This window comes from Falco peregrinus, chromosome 9, assembly GCF_023634155.1.
Source record: "Falco peregrinus isolate bFalPer1 chromosome 9, bFalPer1.pri, whole genome shotgun sequence".
Lineage (NCBI taxonomy): Eukaryota > Metazoa > Chordata > Aves > Falconiformes > Falconidae > Falco > Falco peregrinus.
The window spans coordinates 4,971,800-4,998,382 of record NC_073729.1 but is presented as its reverse complement, the minus strand read 5'-3'; the positions used below and the strand labels follow the sequence as shown (position 1 = coordinate 4,998,382).

Here is a 26,583-nt window from a genome sequence, read left to right as displayed (position 1 = left end):
ACATATATTATATATTCACAAGCGGGGGAGGCGAGGGGCATGCGTGCACACACACTCACACGGGCAGGAGGCACCTCCCGTGCTCACCACCACTTGCTGGGGCTGTGTGCCACCGAGGGGAGAGCCGTGCTGTTCACCAGGAGCCTGACATGGTGGGACCCAAAACGATCCACTGCTTCAACAGACACAGATCCGACGGGAGACAATGGAAAAGTTAGTTACAGGATCGGCACACATACAAGCCAGGGTCTGTCCCATATCTACCACCAAGGAACACTGACGGGTTATTCATTTATCATAGTCAGCTACTGTTTTATTTACTTATCCTATCAACCAAAGCCTGGTTCCTCAAGCCCAGCTGCCTTCTGGAGGATGAATTCCAGTCCCTCACGTAGCACTCAGCTCCCCAGCATCTTTACTCCAGCAAAGTCAGCTGCAGGGAAGACACACGGATGCTACGGTCGCTACAGAAACCTAAAAATTAGTGCCACACAGCAGAACCACTCTGGCTGCTGCAGCGGCTCACAGGGGTAGGACCAGGGACAAAATGCATCACTTGCAGACTCCAATTTCATACATTCAAGCTTCTTCCATACGCATGGTTTGGAGCGGGCTGAACAGAGCTGGATGCAAGCCACAGAACTGCTGAAGGCAGCGTGGAGCATCAGAGCAGCCTCAACACTGATACTGGAGCAAGCCTACACAACGACAGCCTGTTACCCCAACAAACCGCTGAGGAATGGAGCTCACTTTTCAGCAAGCCTCTCAACGAGATCCCAACTTGTCCGGGGCACAAGCACTTGCTAGCCAGACTCTCCCTTGCAGATTTTTCACCAGTCTGCTTTTCTCAGGGGAGACGATCCTGTGCACGTCCCACTGCCATGCTCTGGTTCAGCCTGGACCGGCAGGACAGCAGACAATCCGCCCACCTTGCACAGCCTCCACAATGCCTTCCTCCACCGCTCTCCTCCTCGCTTCTCTTCTTGCGAGCCTTCCCCAGCAAGAACAGGGCAGCCTGGAGCAGACCCCACTGTGCACACCTGCATCCCTCATTTCGCTCCTACTCCCTGGCTTCTTAGATCTCACGCCTCTCCTTCTCTCAGTAAGAGGATGACATCCTCTTCACAGGCCACAGCTTCTCCCTCACGTCTGCTGTTCTCTCAAGGATGCTAAACAAGCAGAAGATGTACGGGCATCTTCCCAGAGACACTGCAGCAATGTCTCTTTTTTTGTATTCGTCAAGTTATCGCTCCCACACACTCACATCTAAACTCAGCTCCACCAGCTCATGAATTTAACTTACATATGAGCAGCCTCATCTGTAACGGGTTTAGCTATGCAAAAGGAAAAATCCCGTTATAGTTTTGGCCCACAGCACTGTATTATATAAGTACCTGGGCTGCTGCTGCCTCTGCGTTATCAGCATGCTCCTCACCCAGGACATCCTACCCTTCCAGCAGACAGGCTGGTATCTGCTGGGTCAGCATCACTCCTAAAGAAGAAGAGAGCCCGGTGAGGTAAGGCAACCAGCTGAGCCAACACCAGAGAGGGGATCAGGACTCCCAGGTTCACGGTCCTGCACTTTAACGACCATTTAATCACCTTTCAGCACAGGGATGAGCTGTTCCAAGAGCCCATGTCGCCAAGATGGGCACCAGGTCGTGCATTAAGGCAGCAGCACAGAAAGACTATTTCCCCTGTAGGCATTCAGGCCATTTTGCATCACACAGAGCAAGCTGTAAAACCATACTCCAGCACTGAGAAGTTGATAATGAAGTTTTGCTTTTACTGAACCAGTCCTTAAACAGCGCTGGTCACACATTATAGAGAAACCAAGAAATAGGTGGCAACACACAGAATAAAACGTTATCACCTCAAAGCATTTTCCTCTGGATAGCTGTAATAATACAGCAAACATCAGCAGCTTCCCTCTCTCCCTGCGGTAAATAATTAACTGCAAAATAATATTCCTCTTGGCTCCATCCTCCCCAATCAATTTTGCTTCGCAACAACATGCCGCCTGGATCGCTCGCTGTGCCAGTGCACCCGAGTGCTACCCAAAACATTTCACAAGACACGGAGAAGCGGTGTAACTGTTAACTCGGGCACAGCGCAGACCTTTCCTTATGGGTACAAGAGGGTATCATCACGTAACTCCCAGTACTTACAGCAGACAGCTATGACATACACAGCTTAGCTCATTCACTGCAGCAACATCACTGCAACCATCAGCGGAGGCGAATCACGCACTCTGAGCATTCCCATCACACTCCTCCGGACTGCCTGAGCTGTACTGCCAAGGCATAGCAAATTTCCTCCCCTAAAATACAAAGTTTTCTGTTACCTTCATTGTTTTGGAGAATATTCTGCACCCCACACCCCCTTAGATTTCATCCAGGGAAAAAAAAAACTCCAGTCTTCTCCATAACAGCACTTTTTAAAGAGACTTTAAGCTCTGAATACTAGATTTAAGTTGAATATTGTGACTGCTCGGTCATGCATGGTAACTTGTTTGCCTCTTGCTACTTAGCCTCATCCACCTGACACTCGAGAGACTCTGAAAGCCACAGGTAAACCAGAAAACCTTCAGAGCACTCATTCCTTTTGCCCTATGGGAATATACCTCCTGGACATCACTCCAGAGGGGAAGGATGATGCCAGGAGGAAAGCAGGGCTGCCCAGCAGGGAGGATGGCCTTGGTCTGGCAGCAGATGGAAGCAGGTTGCATACAGATAACTAGTAACACAAGGTCTGCCATTTGATCCTAGTTCTTTTCTTAGGATAGAAAGTCATTCACATTAAAAAAAAAAAAAAGGCATAAAGAGAGCACAGGCTAAAATGAAAGCTGGGAAAAACCTCCAGAATTACAGTAACACCCTTCCTGCAACAGCCAGAACACCCAGGAAGAGGCAGAGAAGCATTACTACCAAGAGCATTACCACCAAGCAAACATCTTCATGCTCACAAGCAGTTTGGCTTTATGTTTTTCTGGGTTTAAACGCATACCACCAGGTTTAGTTGAGCCGACTGTGAAGTGTTCAATAAATAAAAAAAAAAAAAAAAAAGGAAAATGGCTTACTTAGACTCAAAAAGCATGGAAAGTTGAAGAAACAGGCAGAAGAAAGAATGAAAGGAAAACCATGACACCAAAGAGATGAAGAACAATAAAGGGAAAGGAAAAAATAAGTTAAACAGATACTGAGTACAGTTCAGGAAAAGATAAACCGTGAAGAAGTAGAATGGAAACTGGAAGGGAAAGATAAGAGAAAGAGGAACGTGCCACAGCAGAGCAGTTGAAGGGAGTTGGCAAACAGATCATTTGTTTAATCTCATCCATATTTGTCAAATAATTTATTTGATTAATACTTTTTTGTGGTCTTCAACCAGCTATAGAGCTGATCAAATATAATTTCATAAATATATTATTAGATTAATTCAGGTAAAATTCAAACACGTTCAACATTTTTATCTGCTGCTTAATAAGCTCTGGGTTTTAAGTTTACACTTCAAAAATGTTAAAATAGAAAGCTGATAATAAATTACAATTAGATAAAAGAGTGCTCAGAGCACAATCATTTTGCTTTTCCTAGACCAACAAGAAGTCCAGTGGCGTAACACATGTTGAAAGACAGATGAGACATTTCTACCTCTTCCTTCCTCACCCTGCCGCAAGGAACCCCTCTCCACCAGCAGTACTGTCCGTCTTGGGTTTCCTTTTGGTGACTGTTTCCCCCATGTTGAACTTCTTTACTCCATCAAGCTCTTTTACCCCAATGAAACCTGGGGAGCTCCAAGGGCAGCCTAGCAGGAAGGGAAAGTTGGGGTTCACCAGCCGCAGGAGGGGTAGCGGTGGTCGCCGTCCCCAGCAAACGTTTACATTTGTGAGCCGAGCTCCGCTCCACTAAAGGGAAGGGACATTAGGGGAAGGATGGCCACCTGGGCAAGGATGCCTCAGGACCTCTGCTGTCCCATGGAAAAGCTTCTCAAGTACCAGCAGCCTTTTCCAAACCTCCCTAGGACAACTAGGGGGAAAAAAATAAGGTCAGTTGGCAATATTTCAGCCTGAGTTGGTTTTTTTCCCTCTTCCCTCTCTGGCCCGACACAATAGCAAGGAAAGCCCCGTGAGAGCCCACAGGGTGGAAGCCACCAAGGCAGACCACCTCCACACACGTGGCAGCAGGTCTGCCAGGGACCCCCAGGGGCAGCACCAGACCCGACAGGGAAACTGCGGCCACCACTTTCCAGGGCGACTCGGAGAAGCCCCAGGTTCCCCCCACCGCTGCCCTACCTTCACCACTGACAACAGCCAGGAGCCAAACTCACCACAGGAGAGAACCACACCAAGAGTAACTCCTCCGGGCCAGAAAAGTGTCCCTCAGGTCATAAGTCCTGTCTAAATATTACAGTGATATCCCAAACTGAGATAATTATTACTAATTACAACATCATTTTTATGGAAACGTGAAGGGTATTACCATGCATAATTCATCTCTTTTTAATTAAAAGACATAAGAGGTTCACTAAGATACAAAAAAAAAAATAAATAAAGATATGTTGACAGCTCCAACCCCAAAGCAGACTTTTCTGCAGCGATAACACCCATCAGCCTGCAGACCCACCAAGGAGAGCAAACAGGGAAATCCATCAGCATCGGCCTCCCCGGTGCTGAAATGAAGCAGTTGGCACGTTATTAATCACACAGGGAAAATGTTTGATGAGGAGGAGAGGACCAGACACACGGGGGGGGGGACGGGACACATGGATTCAAAGTCACAGCTGTATTACAAACACTTGGGGGTGGGGAAATCACACAAATCACCAGCTGCAAAATCAAAATACTCTGGAGCTCTGCAACGATAAACACATGAGCAATTCCGACCAGGAGAACCCAACATTCACCAGCATCCACCTGGCAACAACCTCCAGCAACTCTTCAGCTGAGCCCGCACAAAGCCTCACGTGCTTTGCTCCATTCAATCCCAGGTCCTGCCCCAACCCACGCCAACCAGAGCGGGGTACGCCGCGACAAAGCCTCCCCAGGAGCGGGGACCCCTTCTGCACCTCAGAGACCTACCCAGGAGCAACTGTGCAGGGCGCGGGCTATAAAGAGCCTTGACTTAGGTCATTGAAAAAGTCAATGGCTTGACTTGGGTCATGGCTTGAGGTGGGTCAGGCCATTCCTGGCTGCACCATCCTCCTGCTTCCAGCTGTTCTAAGCATTTCTCCAGCCGCTCCACAGTTTGCCAGTCCTCTCCCAATTTCTCATCTGCTCTTTTGTCTCCAGGCACGCTCTGCTCCTCGAGGCGACTGAAAGGCATCCCCAGGCGGGACCCCCAGGCGGGCTGAGCGAGCCACCCAAGGGCGCCTGCTGCCACTGGGGCCAAGGGGTCCCCGCGACACCCCGGCACGGTGGGCAGGGTGCGAGCAGCCTCCGCACACCGCAGAGCCCCGCGGCCTTGGGAGGAAGGGAGGTGCCGCCAGCTCCGCAGAGCCACACACACGCAGGGACAGGGGGGACCCCGCTGCGACGTACCTGCGCCCCCACCACCTGCAGGCCCGTGGGCCGGGCTCTCCCTGGGTGCTGCACCCACGGCGGGTGGGCGGCCAGAGCATGGCAGGCACCTGCTTTGGCCAAGGGTGAGGGTCCGGTGTTCCCCCCCAGAGCATCACGGGGGCAGCGTGGGGATGCCAGGGGATGAGGGAGGGCGGGTGCAAGGTGCTGCAAACTGGGGGTGCGAGGAAGAGAAGGGAGAGGGCTGCAGTTTGGGGATGTGGGGGGGAATGGGGGGGGAAGGGGGCTGGGGGGGGGGGAATGCGGGGGGAATGGGAGGGAATGCGGGGGGAATGGGAGGGAATGCGGGGGGAATGGGAGGGCAAGGGGGAAAGGGGGCTGGAGGGGGATGTGGGGTGAACGGGAGAGCAAGGGGGGAATAAAGGGGGTGTAAGGTGGTGGAGAAGGGGAGGATGCAAAGGGGGTGCGGGCGGAGGGCAGGGGATGGAGGCAAGGGGGTGCAGCAGCTGCGGCTGGGCGGCCCCCGCCCCCCCCCCCGGCGGCCAGCCCGGGCTGGGGTCGGCAGGCAGCGCCCAGGCAGCGGGGCCGGGCCGCCGCCCCCAACCCCCCCCCCGCCGGGGGGCCCCTCCGTCCCCCCGCCCCCCCCTCCCCGGGGCACGGCGGGGCCACAAACTTCCCGAGGGGGGGGGGGGGAGCTGCCGCCCCTCTAACAGGTGGCGGCCCATCGCCGCAAAACCGGCGGGTCCTGCCGCCCCCCCGGCGCCTCCCACCCCCCGGCCCCGGCGGTCACTCACCGGCTCGTCCACCCCGCCAAGGCGGGATGCGCGTCCTGGAGAAGGGAGTAAGTTTAAAGCAGGATAATAATATTATTGGAGGAGGGGTGTGGGTGTTTGTTTGGGTTTTTTTTTCTTCCAACAGACGAAAATCAAACAAGACGAGGCGCCCCCCAGGCGGGCGAACCCGCCCCGCCGCTCCGCTCCTCCCCACCCGGCCCGGCCCCGCCGGGGGCTTCGCTTCAGCCGCGCGTGGGCCCGGCGGCGAGGTGAAGTTTCCACCGCGGTGGTGGAGGCGCCCCCGGCGTGCCGCGCCCGCCCCGCATTGGCACCGGGCACCGGGGCGCTGCGCCGCCGCCGCCCGGACAATGTGCGTGCGGGGGGAGCGGCGCGGAGCGGGAGCGCGCCCCGCCGGCGGCCGCCGCACACGCCCAGGCCCCGCCCACCCGCCGCGCAACGGCCGCCCGCCGCCCCTGATAGGCGGCCCCCACCGCTACCGCCCTCCGGGTGGGCCGCCGCGGCTGTCAATCAAACGTCACCACCCGCCTCGACCGCGGCCTGGCCGCGGGGCGGTCCCTGAGGCGACGGCGGGCGGCCGCGAGGGAGGAGGGAGGCGGCGGGCGGCCGAGCCCCGCCGTGTGACCCCCCGCCCCGCCGCCGCCGCGCCCCTTCCCCGGGGGCCGCGCCGATCCCGCCGTCCCTGCGCGGGGCCGCGCCTCCGCTGCCCGCCCCGCCTGAGGGGCTGCCCGCGCCGCGGCTGGGGGCAAGGCCTGGCGGCCGCCTCGCTGCAAGCACCGGCCGCCGCCCGCCCGCTGCCCTCGGCCCGCCCTTCCCCGCGGCTGCCGGGCTGCGGGCCCGCGGGGGCAGCGCAGCCGCCCGGCCCTGCCCGGTGGGCTGCGGGCCGGCGCGGGGGGCGGAGCTGGGGGTTCGCCTCAGGCCCCCGCTTGGGCCCGGGCCTGCGAACCGCCGCTCGCCCGGGTAGCTGCTGCCGTCGCAGGGGCACGGCCCTACGGGGGGCGCGGCGGGAGAGCCCTGGCCCTGCGGGGCCGGCTGGGGGCTGACCCGGGCCGAGCCGCCTTTCCCGGCTCCCCACCGAGGCCCGGCAGCCGCCGCGCTCCGGGCAGGAAGACCCCCGGCCACCGGAGCGCAGCCCTCGTCACCGGTCCCAGTGCCTGGCCGTTACCCATCACGGTGCCTGGCTGTCACCCGTCACTAGTCACGGTGCCTGGCTGTCACCCATCACCAGTCACGGTGCCTGACCATCACCCATCACCAGTCACGGTCCTGGCTGGCACCCATGGGCTGGAGCCAGCTGGCAGGGCGCTTCTGTCTGGGCCCTGGAAATGCCTAGAAAAATAGATGGCTCCAGATTATTCAGGAGGGATTTGGGCCAGAGAAGGCGCAACACCTGGACTGGCTCCACGTCAGACAACCGGTGTCCAGCTGGGCTTTGCAGCGGAGACACACACCATGTGTGAACAGAATTGATCTGATTACAGGCAAAGGTATGAGCGTGGCAGGAGGTTCTGTCTGATCCTATGTGGGTCCCACAAGGAGCACCACTAAATTGGAACTAGTAAACCTTGATGGACTCCAGCTTCATTCCGTGAATTCGGGTCTGCCAACACAGCGCTTCCCATCCTGCCACAGTACGCCTGTGTTACCAGACATTTTCTACCATTATGCACTGTGGTTCCCCTGTTACTTTGGGAAGTGAATAGTGGATTGCGTAGTCACCTTGTTACCCAGGAGCATGCAGAAGCGATCCTGCTGTGGTGCAGAATACAACGCTAAATACAAGCATGCATTCCTGGTACTGGGAAAGCACTGTTCACTCTAATAGACTCTCAAGCACACTGCCACGATTTGTTGTTTCCATTAGAAAAGCATCTAGTAATCTGAAAATGGATCTAGAAACCATTGTTCTAGATACTACGCTTGACACATAATAAAAAGAAAGCTCATGCCCTGCAGAGCTTGTAGCAAGAGTAGATTAAGCGAGTTCTTAAGGATACCCATTGAGAGAGTTGTGCAGGTTTTTTCAGGTCTCATAGACGTGTTGCACCAGCACAAACAAACCTGCCAGAACACTTTCTAAAAGCCAGTTCGCAGACAGGCAGGTCCAAACAGAAAGGCTGAAGCTTTAACCTACCTTGGAACTCTTTGCTGGTTTCTAACAAGCCCTCCCGATTCTGAATGACCTCTCAGTTCTCGACAGCAGCAATGACCACAGCTCGCAGAAACACAGCATCTCTCCTGACCAAGCCGACAGCAGGGTCAGCAGCATGCAAAAAGGCGATGGGTTTCACAGGCAGACACACGTACACACGGCGCACCGCCTCTCCGCACTACCTGTCTCGTCTTGTTTTAGCCGTTCCTGGCGAGCAGGCAGGGTACTGGAGCATGCAGAAATCTCGGGTTTTTTAAGCACCCTGAGAGTGGGCTCATGTTTTTCAGTACTAGGTAGCCCAGAAGAATGTGCCAAGGAGCAAGAACCAAACAGGCAGTGTAATAGATAGACACAGCTATGGGTGTACCTCGGCTTCATGCTTCTTGGGCTTCTCTGTGACCTGCAAGAAGCAAGAAACACCAGAAGATGGGACTGAAACTGCCTCTTTCTTGCTCATTCTTCAGTGCCAGATCACATCAGGATATAAGATACCTGAGGACTACTTGCTGTTTGCAGACTGCTGGAAGACAGAGGCGTAATCACCTATTGGTGAGTCATAACCACACAATCACACAGGGGTGATGACACAAACTTGCGAGGACACAGAGAGTGATACAGCTTAAAAATACTGGGGCAAGAGCCTCAGCTGTTGCAAAGCAGTGTAGCCCCACTGCTTTTGGCAAAGCTGGGCAGATTTACACTTGCTGAGGTTATAGCCCATTCTGTTTGTAAAAAGTTGCTCTTCCTGGACAGATTCTTCCTTCCTTTCTCTAAGCTTGAATTTAATTCTAGAAAAATGTCTGGCCTGCCTAGAGCTCTGGAAGACAGAACCCTCTTTTTTAAACAAGGGACATGCAGTGCCGCTGCAACAGTACTGCAAATGCCACTGCCAGAAGGTAGTTCAGCCTACTAGGTAACTAACTACTCTGCTAACTCATCCCATGGTGTCTCCAGCTGGCCTGGCCGCAGACTCCTCCCGCTGCCTGCCGGGCACCAGTGCAGGTTCCATGCTCTACCGCACTTGAAGGCAGGCAAAGAGAAATGCACAGCTTCCTCGTGCTACTGACTATTGCAATCCTTGCTTGACAGCAGAGGAAGGCAAGTCAAATACCGGGCCCGCTGGCACGCAGAGCAATAATATGGGAGTGGGGAGAATCTCAGAAGATCCTTACTGCCACAGTAATACTGCCAAAACAAAATCAGCAGTGAGGTGGAAAACTCTTCCATCATTCTCATGCCTTCAGTTTTTCCTGATCGTCTTCACCAAACTATATGTAGCTTGCAGGTGGGAGGCCATAACTGATGGACGTGCTTATCCTGTCGTGAGTTTTTGTAAAAGCACTCTAAATGTAGTCTGGGAAGGTACGTCACTGGGTTTTGTAGGTGCTGTGACCCAAAAAATAACTCCTTGATATTGTCATTCCCACTTTAACCTCTGCAAGAGGGGAGTCATAGGCAAGGCATGAACTTAGCTCTCCACTGTGTGACATACAAACTTATGCCAAGAGCTTAGTTAGCAACTGAACTGCTCGTTAGCTATAGATCAAGGCTATCCCTGACATTTTTGAAGCGTTAATCTTTTTTTAGAGTTATTTCTAGTAGAAACACCCAGGCAACAGCCAAGTTAAACTATTCTTTCTTTCCCCCTAAAAAAAACATCAAAAGAACATGAAAAGTTCTTGTGATCATCAAAATCATCAGCAAAGTAAGTAACAGCAATTTCTTATCTTCACAAGGATAGTACTTGAATACATCTGGATATTTTTGATATTCTGAAGGTTATATCAATTCTCAGCAGGCTCAGAGGGTAGATTAGCAATGTCAGCTGCTTTTGTCGTTCTGAGACTCCTGTTGCTTCGCCAAATCTACAAGTTCACCTGACTTGTAATTATGCAGATAGCTTCCTGGTTCTTTCCACGTCTTTTGAGTTCTCCCTGCACTCAGCTAGTCCATTTTCCTGGATGCATACTTCTTCTGTGTAACCAAAACTTTCTTGAAGTGTTTGGAAGGAGGACTGTATCACTGTGCTCTCCATAGCATTGACTCTGAGAGCATACTAAGAAAAGCAGAGATCCCCGTGAGATTTTCTTCCTTACAGCACCATATTATTCGTGATTTTTCCTCGTGCAGATTCACCAGACTCAAGAAACCTGCAAGTATTTTTCCCATACTGGGATGTTTTTCTTGCTTATCTCTCCCTGAGCTTAGAGGATGAGTAGTGTCACGGCAGAAAGCAAACCGATACGCCATCAACTTTTATAATTTTGAGTTTTCTGGAGAACACAGATTGTTTCCTTTTAGTATCTGACAATGTAACACAAGTAACTTGCCATGGCAACCAGCTTATGAAACAGGGAAAAAAATTATCATCACAAGGTGCTTTGTTGCTATAGCAAGAAAAGAAGCTGAGACCTTGTCCTTTTTGTTCACTGCTGGGCCATGCATCATCTAGGTAGCAGAACCTGTCAGTAGAAGTTTATGTGAGATTTGGTGCAAGTCAGCTGCTTCATGGGCCTACCTGATACTTAGATCAAAACTGAAGTGCAGTCAGAAGGAAAGAAGGAAGTCAGAAGAATTGAAACGAGGCTGAATTCTCAGAAATACAAGGCCAAATCCATTTCCACAGCAAGCTGACGCAACTCCATAGATGCCAGTAAGGGATGAACCAATTTCTTCTGAAATTAATTTGGCTTCCATTCTCTGACAGTCTCCATTCTTCACACACACACACACCCCGCTCATTTCTTTCTTTGATTCTTTTTTTTTTTTTTTCAAAGTGGAATAAATCTCTGCAGATTGGGAAGTATTCTGAAGTTAACTGAAAGAGAGGGTGGAATAGGCTCACAGAGTCTGTCTTCGAGCCCATTCTCTTCACAGGGATGCTTCTGGGAAGGGCAGACATTGCTACACAGCTTACCTGTGTTAATGAGAGAACTTAGAAATGGCAAAGGGAAACCCTCATCATTATTGCTGTGGGAGGCAATCAAAACTGAGCTTTGTTAGCTCAGGGGAGGATAATTCTGAAAACTCTTATATGTGCAAGTGGTCACAGAAGCCAGCGGAACTGCCCTGTGCTTAAGATAGGCTCATTTGTAAATCTGGAGTGGGTCTAGGGTATACACAAAAGTTTGTTTTACTCCTGAGCTGGAAAGGTCGCCTTCTGTGGGATAGTCTTGAAAAGTGAAAGAAAAACTGAAAGTTTTTTAATCCCTAGACTATCGATATGAGCTACAAGTAACACAGCTCCAACTGTGTGATGGAGTGAAGTGTATGCTCCCTCTTTCTATTTCAGAAACACTCTCTCCCAGTTGAAGTTTAAGCTGTTGGTATAGTCGTATCAGGCTTGAGAAACTGGCCAACCTTCTGCGCTGCCTGGGGGTTTGGCTGAATTTACAGGTAAAATTACTGTGACTCATGGACAATCCTCTTCTAGCTTCCTGGTGAGGCTGCAGAGAAAATACTGCTGGATCACCAGCCCAAACAATAGCACAACTTGGAAAGCAGCCTTTGAGAGAAGCTCTTAATGTGTTATCAGATAAATCTATGTGGAGATACAAGGCTGGAGTTTACTCCCAACAATGAATTGTTATTCTGTGAGTGACTGACTATAAAAAGACTATGGGGAAAATCTGACTTCTTCTGCAGCACAAAGGAAACCATGAGATAAATGAAAGTAATGTCAAAGAAACCATGCTAAAACCCTTCAGCCCTATGATTCAACAGTCTCCTAGAGACTCAGAAAAGTCTGGGTTAATCCTTACTGCAGATTGCATCAAGACAGACATAGCCACAAGAGACATCACAGCTGTGAAATTCTGCAAGCAGGTACCATCATCCCAAGGGCCTGGGACTCTCGGCGATACCTAAGACTTGGAAGCTGAAGTCCAGCTGAATGGTCACACAGAGGAAAAAAAGAAGGCTGGTCAGTCCTGGTTTCAAAGGGTTTTTTAAGATGACACTTAAGGACACTTTTTTAAGGACACTGAACTGGAGAGATTTACCAAAGTAATCAATTAACAAAAAAAAAAAAAGCATGAACTAATCAATCAAACATCAGTCAATCAACAAAATCTTCCTCTATACCATCTCCAAAACCATCAGGCTGCTTCAGATGACCCAGCCAGTGAGTGGACCCAACCAGTGAGTGGGACCACTTTGTTCTGAATTCCCAAAAAAATGGCATTAAGATTGGATTAATTCTACTAAGTAGAGTGCTCAGGCCTCTTTCAACAAAAACATTTGAAACATTGCAGAAGATTCTGGGAGGGCAGAGCAAAATCATCAGTCCTGGAGGGTTATCTGATCCAGGACAGGATCTTTCTCATCATGGGTTTCCTTTTCTGGAATAAGCAAGGAAACCAGGCAGTGCCTTGCCAGGTGCCTGGCCCAAGCTCCACCAAAGCTAGAGAGGGTAAAGATTCCTGTTGACTGCAATTAATTCTGCTACCAGTTGAATTTAATCAATTATGAACTGAAAATAGAAACTGGCAGAGACGAGATGCTCTGGAATTGCAGAAGGGAAAGGCTTTGTAATCAGATCTTGAAAGTGGAAGGAGGTCTATGTTCCACAGCTTAATAATACAAACAACTGCTGATTCCTTTTTTCCATTAATCCCCCACCAACAAAAACACACACACACACACAAAATACATGATTCAAGGACCGGTCATTTCCACGGACACCGTAGGGATGACCAACAATCATATCTCCCCATACCTGATCTGAAGCAGTGAAGGCCTCACCTGAATGAACGGTGGGATGTTTGGACTTCAATTTTGCTGATGGTGGGGCGAGAGAGGAGATACAGGTTAGATTTCTGAGGCTGTATTTAATGTCACTTTCTACAACTGCTTGCTAGTTTCAGTCTGGTCTGAACACTGCCCTCTACGGAAAGTGTCCCGTTTGTTCCTGTGGGTATTCCTTAAGTCCCCAACAAACGTTCTTTTTGACTTTTCCTGCTTTTTTCCGGAGTTATAGCTGAATGTGTGGTGCGTCTAGAGCCTGAGCTACTTAGAAATGACACTGATTCCTTCCTGATGCCCCCACCTGACTAGGAGTGACCAGGGCTGGTAAGGTCCCATGTCTCCTTCCACTCTGCTGAGCCTGCCAGCATAGATCAGGGAGGGTCACATAGGGTAGGAGGTCTGGTGATGCAGAAATCTGCAAGTTGGGAGCCACACTGATTTTCCTGGCAGTGGTTTGATGCCACACATACAGGAACTTTTGTTAGCTGTCAGCTTGAATTGACCGTCAATCATTCCCTTGGAGCCTGATCCTCAGGTCACTGCATTCTTAGAGAGGTTTTTGCCTTTGTCTTCATACAGCTGAAAGCCTTATTTTTTGTTAACAAGCCCTCGCGATAGTTAGGCCCCATGTGATTTTCATTTTCAAACTCTATGGAAAAGTTTGAACACTTTGCAGCTTGCATGCTACTAGTTCCTTTATGGGCCAGTTTGGATCACTTACCGTGCTCTGGGTCATCTATCACTTCTGCTGGCAGGAGGCAGATTTCCAGGAGTGGAAACCGGATGAGTTGCTAAGGGATGTCTTGCGCTCCATGTCATTTCTGCATTCACTGATGTGCAACAGATTTATCTGTGTGGTTCAAGGCGTCTCTGTACCAGATGAGTTTGTACTGAAATCTCAGACTATCCCACATATTCTCCTGGAGGAGACACTTAAGATTATTCTTATTCTTTCTAAAAGAAACTTCTTACTTCTTCATCAGCTAATGCTGACTTTCCTCCCCTCAGCATCAAGGAACAATTGGTAACTACATCTGTTTCTCGCAGAAATTTCAAAGCAGTGTTGCACAGCATGATTCAGCCACACACACATGGTACAACTAGATAGAATTAAATACATTTGTGTTTATCCACTTAAACTACTGGTTTCTTTTCCTTTGATTGCTTTTTAATGTACTGGCTGCGCATTGTCTCTTTCCCTGCCATGCAACCCTCCTTATCATCACACTCAATCTGCTGAGCCTTTTCTTCTCTTCTGTCAAGTCCTTCACTAAATTCTGGTTTTTCTTCCTCTGTAAGGAGCTGCCCTGAACCTTGGTTCCCACCTCTGAGAACAAGCAAAGCTGATGCAAAGCGTTACTCACAGAAAATGTAGCTACCCTGTAGACTAGGCAGGAGGATGGAATCCAGACTTCCCACCATCTCTCTGCTTCTTGGTCCTCTTGAGTCTCCAGTGTATGCTCTGCTCCTGTATCCAAACTTAGTAAAGCTTGCTTTTCCCATCCCTTTCCATTATGGACAGCTGCTTTCCTCTGCAGCAGCCTACTCCTGATGCTCTTGTGCAGAATTTCCTCCTCCATCCCTTTCAGTGATTACCTAAAACCTGCACTGCTGTGGTGACAAAGTCCTCTGGTGATCTTGGCTCTCATGTTCTTTATAGCAAAGGCAGGCGTTCCCATGGGGCAGCTGCTTGCCAGCAGAGCTAGAGATCCTGAGTTATAGAGCTCCCTGTGAGCTAACAGGGGTACCAGTATTCCCACATCAGATGAGATTCAGGCGGGATATTGGGAGATCTCCTTAACGGTTAGGCTATGCTCTTCTGTCAGTATCCCACCTAGGCTGTCCTGAGAGACCCCTAGTAATGGTGAGGTTCTCCCATGCAAACGCTTTCAAGAGCAGCACAGGGCTAGAAATCATGCCTTCAATCAGAGAGTTGGCATAGCTGATCTCTCCAGGTTACTTCTACACCTGCTTCATGCAGATTCTCTTCTTGCTGGCAGTTCTACCCTTCCTTATTAAAGATCTTTCCCACACTAAAGCCGTAAAGTGGACCACCAGCGTCAATTTTGGTTGGCAGTTGATTCATCCCCTTTCTTCTTCTGCTTCTCTGTCTGGGAAGGTGACAAACAGAAGAGGACCTGCAGCCACTTGCATCATGGAGGACCAGTGCAGGGCCATTGCATGCTTCCAGGTAACTTTTCAGGCAGGTGTTCACGAGTTCAGCGGCGAGGTAAGTGTGTGTGTGTGTGCGCGCATGCAGATCAGTCAGATACTGTCTGGTGGCTTACAGGGGGCCAATGCCAAACATTTCTGAGGTCAGACCTCCTGCAAGATTCCTGAGATGAGATATCCATATCAATATGTTGCAATTTTTTTGTCTGGCCTCAAACTCGTGACTTTTCCTTTTCCACTTCCAGTCAGCAGACTTCAGTTGGGGAAATACTGAGGCTAACGTACTGAAACACCTATCAGAAATGTTATGTGAATCCAAGTGATTGATAGAATTTCAGCCATTGACTATGAAAACATGAGTAAGCTGATGTTAATCTACAGATGTTGTATTAACACTGAGTGATTTCCCAGTCCTCATTAGCAATACGCTTTGATAAGGGTAGAAGTGCTAGCTATAGTTTCCCTTCAGTAAGCTGTTTAATCATCAGAGCTTACTGGCAGTGGGATTTGGGAGACTTACACGATCACAAAGTGAATTAAGAGTAATATAATACAATACCATCCCTCTGTCTTCCCTGGGATAGCACACAGGGAGGGGAATGGGTTCAGATCTGCTCCAGTCCCCCGTTCAAGCAGCGCTGGTGTGCTCTCGTGAGGAGTAAGCAGGAGACTGCTGCCTCCTTAGTCGAAGGTATCCCTCGTTTTCGGGAGCACGCTTATGCCAGCTCCCCTGCAGCCATCAGCACATGCCAGTGGACTTGTTACAGCACGTTCAGCAGCACATTCTCACTGGTTTACTGAGGTCTGATCCAAAGCGTACTGTAGATATGGCGAAGATTCATAGACTTCTTCAGTGGTCTTTGGACTATTCCATGGAGGCAAAAATACAACAGTGATGGACACGTGGGGAGAGGACTTTACCTTACCACCACATTTCGCTCTAAAGAGGTGGTAAAAGAGATTGTGTAGCCCAACCCTGTGCATCCCAGAGCAGTAAAATCAACATGAACCCTCCTTAATAAGTGATTCAAAAGCACTTTCTGGTTTGTGAATCATCTGCATCCCAGCCTTTCTGAGGATCTTGGGCAATGAGACATGAATAGTGCAGCTTCTGTGGTCATCTCTACCAGCTTATGGGGCTGCCAGCCTGCTCTGGCCCTAATTGCCAGCTGCTCTTTTAAAATGCTCTCTGCCACTGAGCAGTTCTCATCCAGAGATCTCAGACATGAAGTAATCCTCCTAGCTTTTCTAGAAAAAAGCCAGCTACTATTAAACCTGTTTTACAGGTGGGTAGGCTGAGCTCCAGTCTGCCTGAGATCACAAAGTGTTATTTAGGGCCAAACTGCCTGGGCTGACACGTTCCTGTAGCAGGGATGACTGCCTAGGAGGAATATTAACCTCCTTCGTTAGAGGAAAAGAGTGCCCAGGCAGAGGGGAGGGCTGGCCACACAGGCTCTCTTTAGATACATGCTTTGCACATGACTACAAAGCAAATAAACCTCACTGACTGCATGGCTTGAATCCAGGTGTCCCCTAGATGCAGACGCAAGCGTAGCGTGAACCAAAATGCCATGCCTGGCCCTTTGTGCTGAGCCATCCATCAGGTGGGAATGTAAAACTCGCCTGATTGCTTATGCCTGAGTCACCTCCTTTAGCATTTGTTATTGCCTAGCACGTTAGCATGCTGCCTGCTGGATAATAAATGACTTCATTCGCTGCGGCACTGAGGACACTATTAAAAATTAACCCTGGCAAATGGTCCTGCATATTTTTTTCAGTCAGAGCCAGACAAGGGGGAAGAGGAGGGGAGCGCTGTTGAAATCTGATTTGCAGAAAAGGCAAGTGGTGAGTTTTTGGTAATGGGGATGGGTCAGGCTTCAGTTTAATCACTGCAGTTGTTGGTAATCGATGATCAAAATTCAGAGGGCTTAAGGCACTGGGTAGAGTTAAAAGCAGTGCAGGTAGAGCAGACTCAATAGGCATATTGCAGAGGACATCAAAGAATGGGATAAATGGGGATTGCTATCCTGATGTGTAATTTATGACCTGTTTGCAGAAATAAATGAATTTATCACATGGATGTTGTTACCACGTATAAGGAGAGTGGTCCATAGATTAAAAACTCCTTAGTTTTGGTTCATGTATTGCACCCTTTTCTCACAGTATCACACTTCCAACCATACCCTATCTATAGCAGCAGGCAGAGTATATTTACAGAAATGAAGGGTTTGCATTAAATATCTGAGGAAATAGATCAATTGACAGATCTTGGCTACTTTTGCCTGCAGCATGTACACAGTATCCATCAAATTGTCTTGAGTCAAACCCTCGCAGGCTGAATTTGAAACTCAGGCAAGGAGCCAGGCAGGCTCAGAGAGCAGAGGCCTTTCTGTCTGCATGCACTTCCCACCATCTGTATGCTGCAGCCCAGAGCAGGGGAGCTGAGCTTTAGGCTCAACAAAAAATACTTCCTTACTCCCTTTGCGTTGCTCCAAAAGAGGGATTTGATCTGAAGCCTGCTGATGCTCATATTAACGATCCCGTTGTTGACACAAAAATCGCACGTTTTTCTGAGATGTCATTCAAGCTGGCTTCGGTACAGCAGCAAGTGGCATGCCCCATCCCAAGCCCACGGTTCCTCAGGGCTGTTCCGGACCCTTGGGTAGTTCCATCCGTAGATGGTTGATACGTGTAGATAGTCTAGGTGGTAATATGAGATGGAATGCCAGGTGCAGTGACTATGCAAGCAGATCTACCCTCTGGCTGGCATGCTTTTTTCCAGAAGTGTATCATAGCTGTTGATTTCACAAGCTGTACTGCAATATGATGGCATCTATCAAAGGGCCAAGCTGAGGTCTGCATGTTTGTACTGAGTCACCTGCCCAACTCCATGTGGCAGAGGTATTTTAAAATGTCAGGCTTAAGCAGATATTATGCTGCAGCAGGGAAGATGATATAAAGTTCCTGTATAAACAGTGTTATGAATTTGCTGGATGAAAGGTACTCAGCTGTTGCTATGTCCAAGCTGAAGACATTTCCTGCTCTAAGATCTATCCTTACCATTTCAGGGACCATAAAATATTCCTCAGATTAATTCCTCCTTTTTATTTATTTTCTTTTCTTCTAGCTCTCCATCCAGACACAGCTTTGTCGTTAGCCCTAGTCACTGGCTATCTTGGCCAGCTGTGCGAGTCCCCAAGTGCCGAATCCAAATCCCTTCTCCTCTCTGGTCCTGCCCATGTCATTGATGGGGAATGCGCTTCCAGAACAAGCAGCTCTGGCTCCCATGGATCTGGGACTTGGCCACACACTGTGCCACACAGCAGGAAGGCTTCCAGACTTATCAGCAGGGTAGGGTGGTCCCAGGGACCTCTGTTTCTCAACAGCTAAGGTGTTTGCCTAACATGTTGGTTAAAGAACAGGCATACCAGAAAGTTGTGCTTGCAAGTACCAGATCCTCCCTGAACATATTTCCTAGATAGCTGCTGTATAAATGATGAGGAAGCAATCCAAGCGTGTGATCACAAACAAGAAGGTGTGCGGTTTGGTACAGGACCTGCCCTTGCTGGGGTGTTCGCTCTGTGACAAACAGGCTTTTTCACTCTGTGGTAAGATCCTGCACTCATTGCATGCAGCAGGTAACAGTTTGACGGATCTCTTCCTGCAGCCCAGCATGCTGCTGGAACAAGGATTTTATTTTAATGATAACTGACCAGGAGTTATCACAACGGTTATCAGTCAACACAACAACATTTTATAAATACAGTCTTTGTGGAGGTAGTAGTTTTGGAAATCCCAATAGCTTAAAGTTAGTTTGGCACCTCTTTGTAGGATAGGTGGTGGGTGTGATCTGAAATCACTTCCTTTAACTCCAACAAGTTTGGGATCACATCCACGGTTTGGTTATTTATTTATTTATTCCCCTCCCAGTCTTTATATGTCACTCTCTGGGTTGCCAAGGGCTGGACATGTAAGGCAAGTATCTCAAAGGAGAAAGAAGTGTCTGGTGCCACCAGCTGTAGGCACACATCCAGCGGCTTGGTTCTCTAGGAAAGGAATTTGTGGACTGCACCTGGAAAATCTGTCTTCCACAAACCAGGAGCTAGCCAGTAAACACTGAATGCATAGCTGAGCACTGGACACTTGTGTTTCTACTGACTTCTAAGCAGAATGAGAAGGAAATGTATTTTTTGCACTAGTTTAACTTGTACCCTGATCTGCCACTGCAGGGAGTAATTGACTGATAACTTAGAAATTAGCCAGCTGCCAGTGTTTGCTGCACAAGATTGCTGTGAACGGGCTGTTAATGAATGTCCCTGTGTGAGCAGGTCCACAGCATGGTGTGGGGAGTGACCCACGTAGGGCAGGACAGGGGAGGAGGCTTGTGTGGGCTCCAAGGAAGACAGGTTCTGGCAGTGGTGATGTGTGGGGAGTTACGGGGGGGACATGCATTTCACCACACTGCTGGGTAGTACTTTAGACATCTCTTTCTACATCGGCCTCCACTAGAAAATAGCAAGAGCCAAGCCCTGCACAGAGTCATGTTAGTGTAATGCTAACGCAATGCATGAACTTCTGCTCATCTCATTATGACAATACTTCCGAAAGAATCAAGTCTCTGCATCCCATCATAATAGAAAAGACCAGGTGCAAATCCAGCACTGTTTTTTCCCCGCTTTGTGTTTTCCAGTAGTTCAGATCCAAACTGAAACAGAGCTTGTCAAAGGTCCGTCTCCTTTGCTAACAATGGTGGGCAAGTCTCTAAATGCAAGGTCTTTGCTCAGACTGAAGGAAATGAATGGAAATGAGTCAGTACTTCAGGAGCATCATGACTCCTACAGATAAAAGTAGTTTGTGGTCACGAGAGGATTCACATTCTGTATTTCTGCCGTCTGCTAAAGGGATTTGCTCAGCCAAACACACACCACTCAGCTCAGGCACTAGGAGTTTCTATTAAACCACAACAAGGGTTTACCCCAGGGTGCCTTCTAAGGTGTCCAAGAATAGAGGATACTGGGATGGAGTGCTTAGCCAGAAGTGCAAGCATGCAGTGATAAAATGCAGGATTTCGTGGCCAGATTGCTGGCCTACAAGCACGGCTGGAGTCCCTTGTAGCAGCCAACATGCCATGTTCACTACCCTGTGCTGTCACCATCCAGTGGGGCTGCTGACAGATCCAGCCTTGAAAACAAACTGTCAAGCAAAGCATTTGTCGTAGGTGTGAGATTTGTGCGGACTGGGATGTGCTTTATGGTCTTTAATACTCTGAAACACTACCTGAGCATCTGTCTTGGTCTCACTCAGCATGCTAAGTTAGGTAACAGAGCTGAATTTTACTGAAACTTCTAGACAGTGCATAAAAAGTACAAAAGCATACCAATAATCCATCTTCTGTCATCACCAGTCTAACTCAGCTGCTGGAACAACAAAGTATATAGTCCTTTTTTCTAAGCATGCATTATGCAAAATCAGAGCCAGGGCTATAAGGAGACTATTGGAAATTGGGTCTCTCCAGTCATTTTGAGAGCAGGGAAACATCCTTCCCTCTCTACAAGGACAGGATTCCTTCTAGTAGTCTACAGGAAGTTACACATGACAAATACAGATGAGTCCCAAGGCTTTCCAAAGAGGCTATCCATGGAAAAGGCAACCTGGACCCCTCAAATTCTAGGGGAAATCCCAGTGCAGGATGGTGGGGTGCGGCATCACTTTTCATTCCTGTGTGGTATTTGCTGGACTGGAATCCAGGCTGCATGTGGCAGAAGCAGATGTGTAGGGTCAAGTGCTCCTCTGACAGAGCAGATACAAATGTTTTCGCCTTTGCACAGCTCATTCACTGATGCTGAGCCAGAAGCACACGTAAATCACCGAGCAGACCATGGAGCTGAAACACTCCTGGGAGTACCAGCAATGGGCAAGGCACCTGAGGCAGAAGCAGCACGTTGGCTCTTGGCGTGTTGGGACAGAGAGCCGTGTCTTCTAGGCTATGGATGCTGGCTGTAGGATTGCATAGGTGTGCGTGGGGGTACACAGGGTATATGCAGCGTTTGTGTTCCAGCCTGCAGAACTGCCTGATCCCTCATCTACCTGCTGACCACTCCACCACCGCAGACTGTGCCCCAGCCACCCTATTTCCTCCGCTGTAGGACATGGACTTGTGAAGGACTTTTGCCAGAGCTGTTGTCTATAGCGTGGCTCGCAGTGGTGCTGTTGCCGTGATGGCTGAAAGCCTTGGCGTACATGAGGTGCATTCAGAGTAAGCTTTGAACTGTGCAAAGTGCATGCAAACTAGCGGTGTAAGGGCATGCAAACTGGTGCTTTGCCCTGATTAATTTTTCTAAAAGCCCCAGTTTCTCCACTGCTTCACGCCATATATTGTCACTTACACTGATGGGAAATTAGTATAATCGACACCTTTCTGATTTGGTAACATTTTGTGGTGGCTTTGCATTGGCATAAAAAGCAAGTACACATTGCAAAGCTGCTGAAGACAGCTAGATGAATTTCACAGCTAATGCCTGCTTGGCAAAACAGACCTAAAAGCACAGTGCAGCCACAAGTTTCTTTACACTACAAAGAACAAGTGATGTTGCTGAAAACTATGGTGAAACAGTCATTGACCTTAACTCCTTTGCAACATCAATTCATTTTTCTCTTAGTTTAATGTTGAAAAAAAAGTTGTAACTCAATCACTGACCATGGAATACATCCCAGAAGAAATGCAAGGACCACCAACAATGTGGACCAGGTGTGAATTACAAATAGCATCAGCAAGAGGCCTTCTGTGTCCCAGGGTCATTCATCCCATAGCCAATGCTATTCCTTTTATATTTTTCTTTTCAGCTTGCCATTTTTAAGCCTTTTCAGCAAGACCTTCTCTTGCTGCGGGTTTCTACCACACCAAGCACTGTGATGCCCCTAAACTGAATGAAACCCCTATAATGGTACTACAGTTGTAACATTGGGTTTTGTTCCTACCAGTTCGTTAGCCAAAGTGACCGTCTGGCAGCTGTAGGGCAGCTTTCGGCTTGTCCCGTACAGTGGGGCAGGATGCTATACCCTGGAAGAGCAGATGTGTGCAGATAGTGTCCTTGAGCTTTCCAAACCCAGGAAATAGTTTGACCCAAAAGAAACTGAGAAAGGTAGGTGGCATTGGAGACAGACACAAAACAATAATCTCTTATTTTATAGAGTCATCTCAAGTTACCATTGATTCATCTTGAGTCAGGAATGATATAAACAAGCGAGTGCAAGCATGCTTCAGGCTCTCAATATTTTCCATATAAGAAAGCTTTTGCTTCCTTTTACCTATAAAATTGGGAAGGGAGAGAAAACTTACATTTGTTTATTTATTTGTTTGTTTATTCATTTATTTACAACTCTTCAATAAAATGAAGGCAGAATTAGGAGATAATGCTTTCTGGAATTAGGAAATCCTGGCTCGGTAGCTCAAATATTAACGCAGTGCCTCATCTCACCTTTGCTACCTCCTGTCTTTCATCCTGATCAATCATCTTGACTGCACTGTAATGCAGCTGCTCTGGGCAGAATCTCTTGTCACGAACCAAACCCTGCTTTTCTGAAGCAATGGTACAAAGGAAGGAGAGAGGCCTCTGGTGTGGCATCTGCACTGGGAATTGCTTGAAAGCAAATGGGATTCCACGAGAGTTCTCCCCTCCCACCAGAGCTGAATCAGGCCTTAAGCTAATGAGATATCCCAACACAACTGAAACCTGCCTTAAGCTTACCTTTTCTCTAAGAGACCCTTCACCGTGAGAAATTGCCATTTGCTGGTTTTATTGCTTTATATTACCCCAAAAACATACCCTGAAACTCTAGCAAGCCAACGAGGGGGTTCATTTTCCTTGAGCAGGCATGCAGCAGTGAGAGGACTCGCTCTGTCCCTCAGGACCGAGCTCAGGACCTCTGGAGTGCATGGTCACCTTCAGGCACCACGCAAGGTTTCTGTACAACTTCAGTGAGATCAGTCGTTTGGTTTATTTTTTCATAGAAGCAAGGACAAAGAAAAACCGCGATCACCCGTCTTTCAGTGTGAGTTAAAATACTCTATAAAAACATCTAGTGGAAGTTTTTCTAGGTCTAGTTCAGCTTGCAAAGATACAGCTTTGTCCCAAATGCCGTATGTTGTCTGATGAAGCTTTCCTTTCATATTGCAGTTTATGAATTCACATAAGCCTGTGAAAAGGAGCAAAAACAAATGCCTGGATTCAATGAGTCAGAGAAGACATTTTTTTAATTGGTTCCTCTCATTGCCCTTTCTTTTCATGCCAGGTGCAGTGACAGCAAAATAAACTCAATTCACAGACTCCTGTCATCCTCCGGATCTGTGGATCGGTTCTGACTCCCTCCCAGCCTCATTCATTGCTTCTGAGGATGAAGTCCTGAACATCTGCTGTGGTCGAAACTATTCTTACATCATCTTCTGAATGCAGTGACTTCAAGCCCATGAAACCATGATGTTAATGCCATAGTCAAGGCTTCAGCCAAAGCTCTTTCTGCAGACCTGGGCTGACTTTTTTGAAAATGCCATGGCAGTTGCTAGTTCTTCACCAACAGAGGAATTACCAGAGTCGTGTAGCATTAGGCTTATCATGCAATACAAGAAAATGGGAGAGTTTTCCAGCAGAGCAGCAGTCTGCTTGGGGGTGGCAGTACCATAGTATGAATTCCTTACTGAATCTCAGATGAATTTTGATTTTTGTCTTGTTGTATAAAATGGGGAAGAATATCCTTGCTCTGTGTTATCTACTTAGAATAATAAGCTGCTGGAGGCAAATGTTTTACCATGCGTGGTATTAATTTGGTAGTGTTAGCTGTATTGACACCTTTCTGTGCAAAGATTAATAACAGTTAAAAATCAAACCCAAATGGGGCAAGCCTGAAGATTATCTAGGTGTGGACTCACAGCTGAAGTAATTACTGTTCTTCTGCTTTCGATAAGAGATGTATAACACTGTGGTAGTGATAGCATGGCTAATGAAAACTGCACAGAAATGGAAGTTATCCAGGGAGAACGCAAAATTTCAGGAGTTTAATACACTCAGGGACTGAGTAATTTCTGCCTTGCTGTACTGAAAGGACATCTTAAACAAAATTGTCACATTTGGGATGATGCTACAGAAATAGATGACTGCTGTTGCACACTAGTTCTGAAGAAGCCAAGAGGCAAAAGAGGGGAGATGTAGGCTAATGCACACCCATCAGTCTGACCCCCAACAGTATGTAGTATTTTAGAACAAATTTTGACTACAAACATCATTAAAGATATGGGAAAATGCGGCAGGAGCTTACCAAAGGTAGGTTATACCAACCTCTGGTAAGAGGGACTGATCTAGATGAAAAAAATACTACTATTTGGGACTTTAGGACAACCTTCATTACCGTGTCCTAAAGGAAATGGATAGTTCTGCTGGAAAAGGGATTCTCACACAACAGAGAGGTGATACAGGGCTGCTAATGGGGACAAGAGATCATGCTGCAAGGGGAAATACCAGGCTGAAAGACAGCTTGAAGTGAAGGCTTTTCTGGAAAATACTCATTTTAATTTCTGTTAGTGCCATTTGGAAAAGCCTGAAGCATGCTGATGACATTTGCTAATGATTAAGGTGTATCATCGGAGGAAGATGGTAAGAAGGGGGTGGGGCGGTAGGAATAGAATAAAATGTAGTGGTACAGGAGTGCAGGGCCACGTAGTTACAAAACCTTTTACTACAGTGGGGACTTCCATTCCACTTGCCTTTCCAACCAGGGAGGACAAAGAAAGAGAGGACCAATTTGTATGGCCTTGATAATGTGACTCCAGGATATACCAGCCATTCACAGTACAGAAAGGAGAGTATTTATTCCACTGCACGACACATCTGGAGTAAATTATACTGTTCTGGTCACCCATCTTCAAGAAAGGAAAAATGGAAAAGAAAAAACATGATGATAAAAAGAATTGCGAGCCTGTCTTTGATGACAGGAGATTTTGAGCTTGGCTTGTATGACTTAGCAAAATAAATGTCAAGAGGAGATGACAGCGAGCCCTATAAATACATCAGGAATGCAAACATCATAGGGGAAGTGTTATTTTAAGCTGAAAAATAATTTGGCGAAAGAACAAGTAGGTATAACTTGGCAATAAATAATTTTAGCCCATAAATTAGGAGGTCTGTAATCTTCAGAGTGAGGCTTTGGTCCGATCTTTCAGGAGGAGGAGGAAGAGGGTGACAGTTATCTAAATGACTCTGGTGTGGTGGCCTGCAATAGCAGAAATCTGGTTCCTCTGGCTAGAAAGCCCCTGTGGTTTTAGGTTCCAGTGCAATGGAATTCCTACATGTTAATACTGTGGCAAATGTTAATATTAAATATGAATAAAGTGTCAACAGCAATTAGCTGTTAATCAGTAATATTAATTAATGACTGGGATGATTGGATGTTGCTTGTGACTGGATGAAAACCAGGAGGACAGACAAATCTCTGTAAGGTAAGAGCCCGAAGGAGAAGCGTGTCCGTCTAGGCTCGGTTTTCAGAGAAAGTTTCACCTGATTCTTGTTCATTTGGGTAGCACCAATACAATTAATCCAGACTAACCTGTTTCATGGAGTTCCTATGATGGTGAGATCAGAATCAGGCCCAACATCTCCAAACAGGTTCAGGGTGTTGTAATTGTGACTATTAAGGTTTAAAAATTTTAAACATTTCTTGGCAAAAACCAAAACGTAACTCTTCTCTCCTACAAAGCTTCATGAATGCACAACATCACGATTCCTGGATAGAGATCACATCATCTCCACAGTTATTACTTTACAGGTTTCTCACTGACCTCAGCTCAGCTCTGGGAATGGTGCCAGCGCAATTACAGTAACTCTGAATAGGGCAGACATAAAGCTCCTGTATCTACCCTGAAATTGTGCCAGATTTTTCTCTTGGTTAATGATGGAAAGATGCATTTCTTCTTTGATTGGTTTCAAATAGTTCAGGCTGGGCTGGCTGTAACAAGATTATTTCCAGCAAAAGAAGGAAAAGAAGTAAACTACCCTGCAGGTATGTGCATACGCAGTGCGCTTATTCCATAGATAACCTTGGGGAAGGTTGTTCCAAGGAGAGTTGTGGGGGAAACTGAGTCAAGGTGACTTCAGCTAGTTACCTGGAAGGTAAATGGCAGAGCTGGGAATAAAATTCAAGGGGCAGGTGCTTGATTCAGT

At 48.1% G+C, this 26,583-nt stretch overlaps 1 protein-coding gene and 1 long non-coding RNA gene across 2 annotated transcripts in view; one reads left to right on the top strand and one right to left on the bottom strand.

The window, feature by feature from the left end:
• HRAS (HRas proto-oncogene, GTPase) overlaps positions 1-6,713 on the bottom strand; it is a 43,702-nt gene extending 36,989 nt beyond the window's left edge. The window contains exon 1 of the mRNA XM_055814740.1: positions 6,307-6,713. The gene's annotated coding sequence lies outside the window, so the exon portion shown is untranslated. The remainder of the gene's footprint in view (positions 1-6,306) is intronic.
• Positions 6,714-6,825: 112 nt separating this feature from the next.
• Positions 6,826-25,765, top strand: LOC114011845 (uncharacterized). Its single transcript, XR_008748864.1, has 3 exons — positions 6,826-9,008; positions 15,321-15,431; positions 23,666-25,765. It is a non-coding gene; the product is annotated as an uncharacterized LOC114011845 (long non-coding RNA).
• The last annotated feature ends 818 nt before the right edge of the window (positions 25,766-26,583 follow it).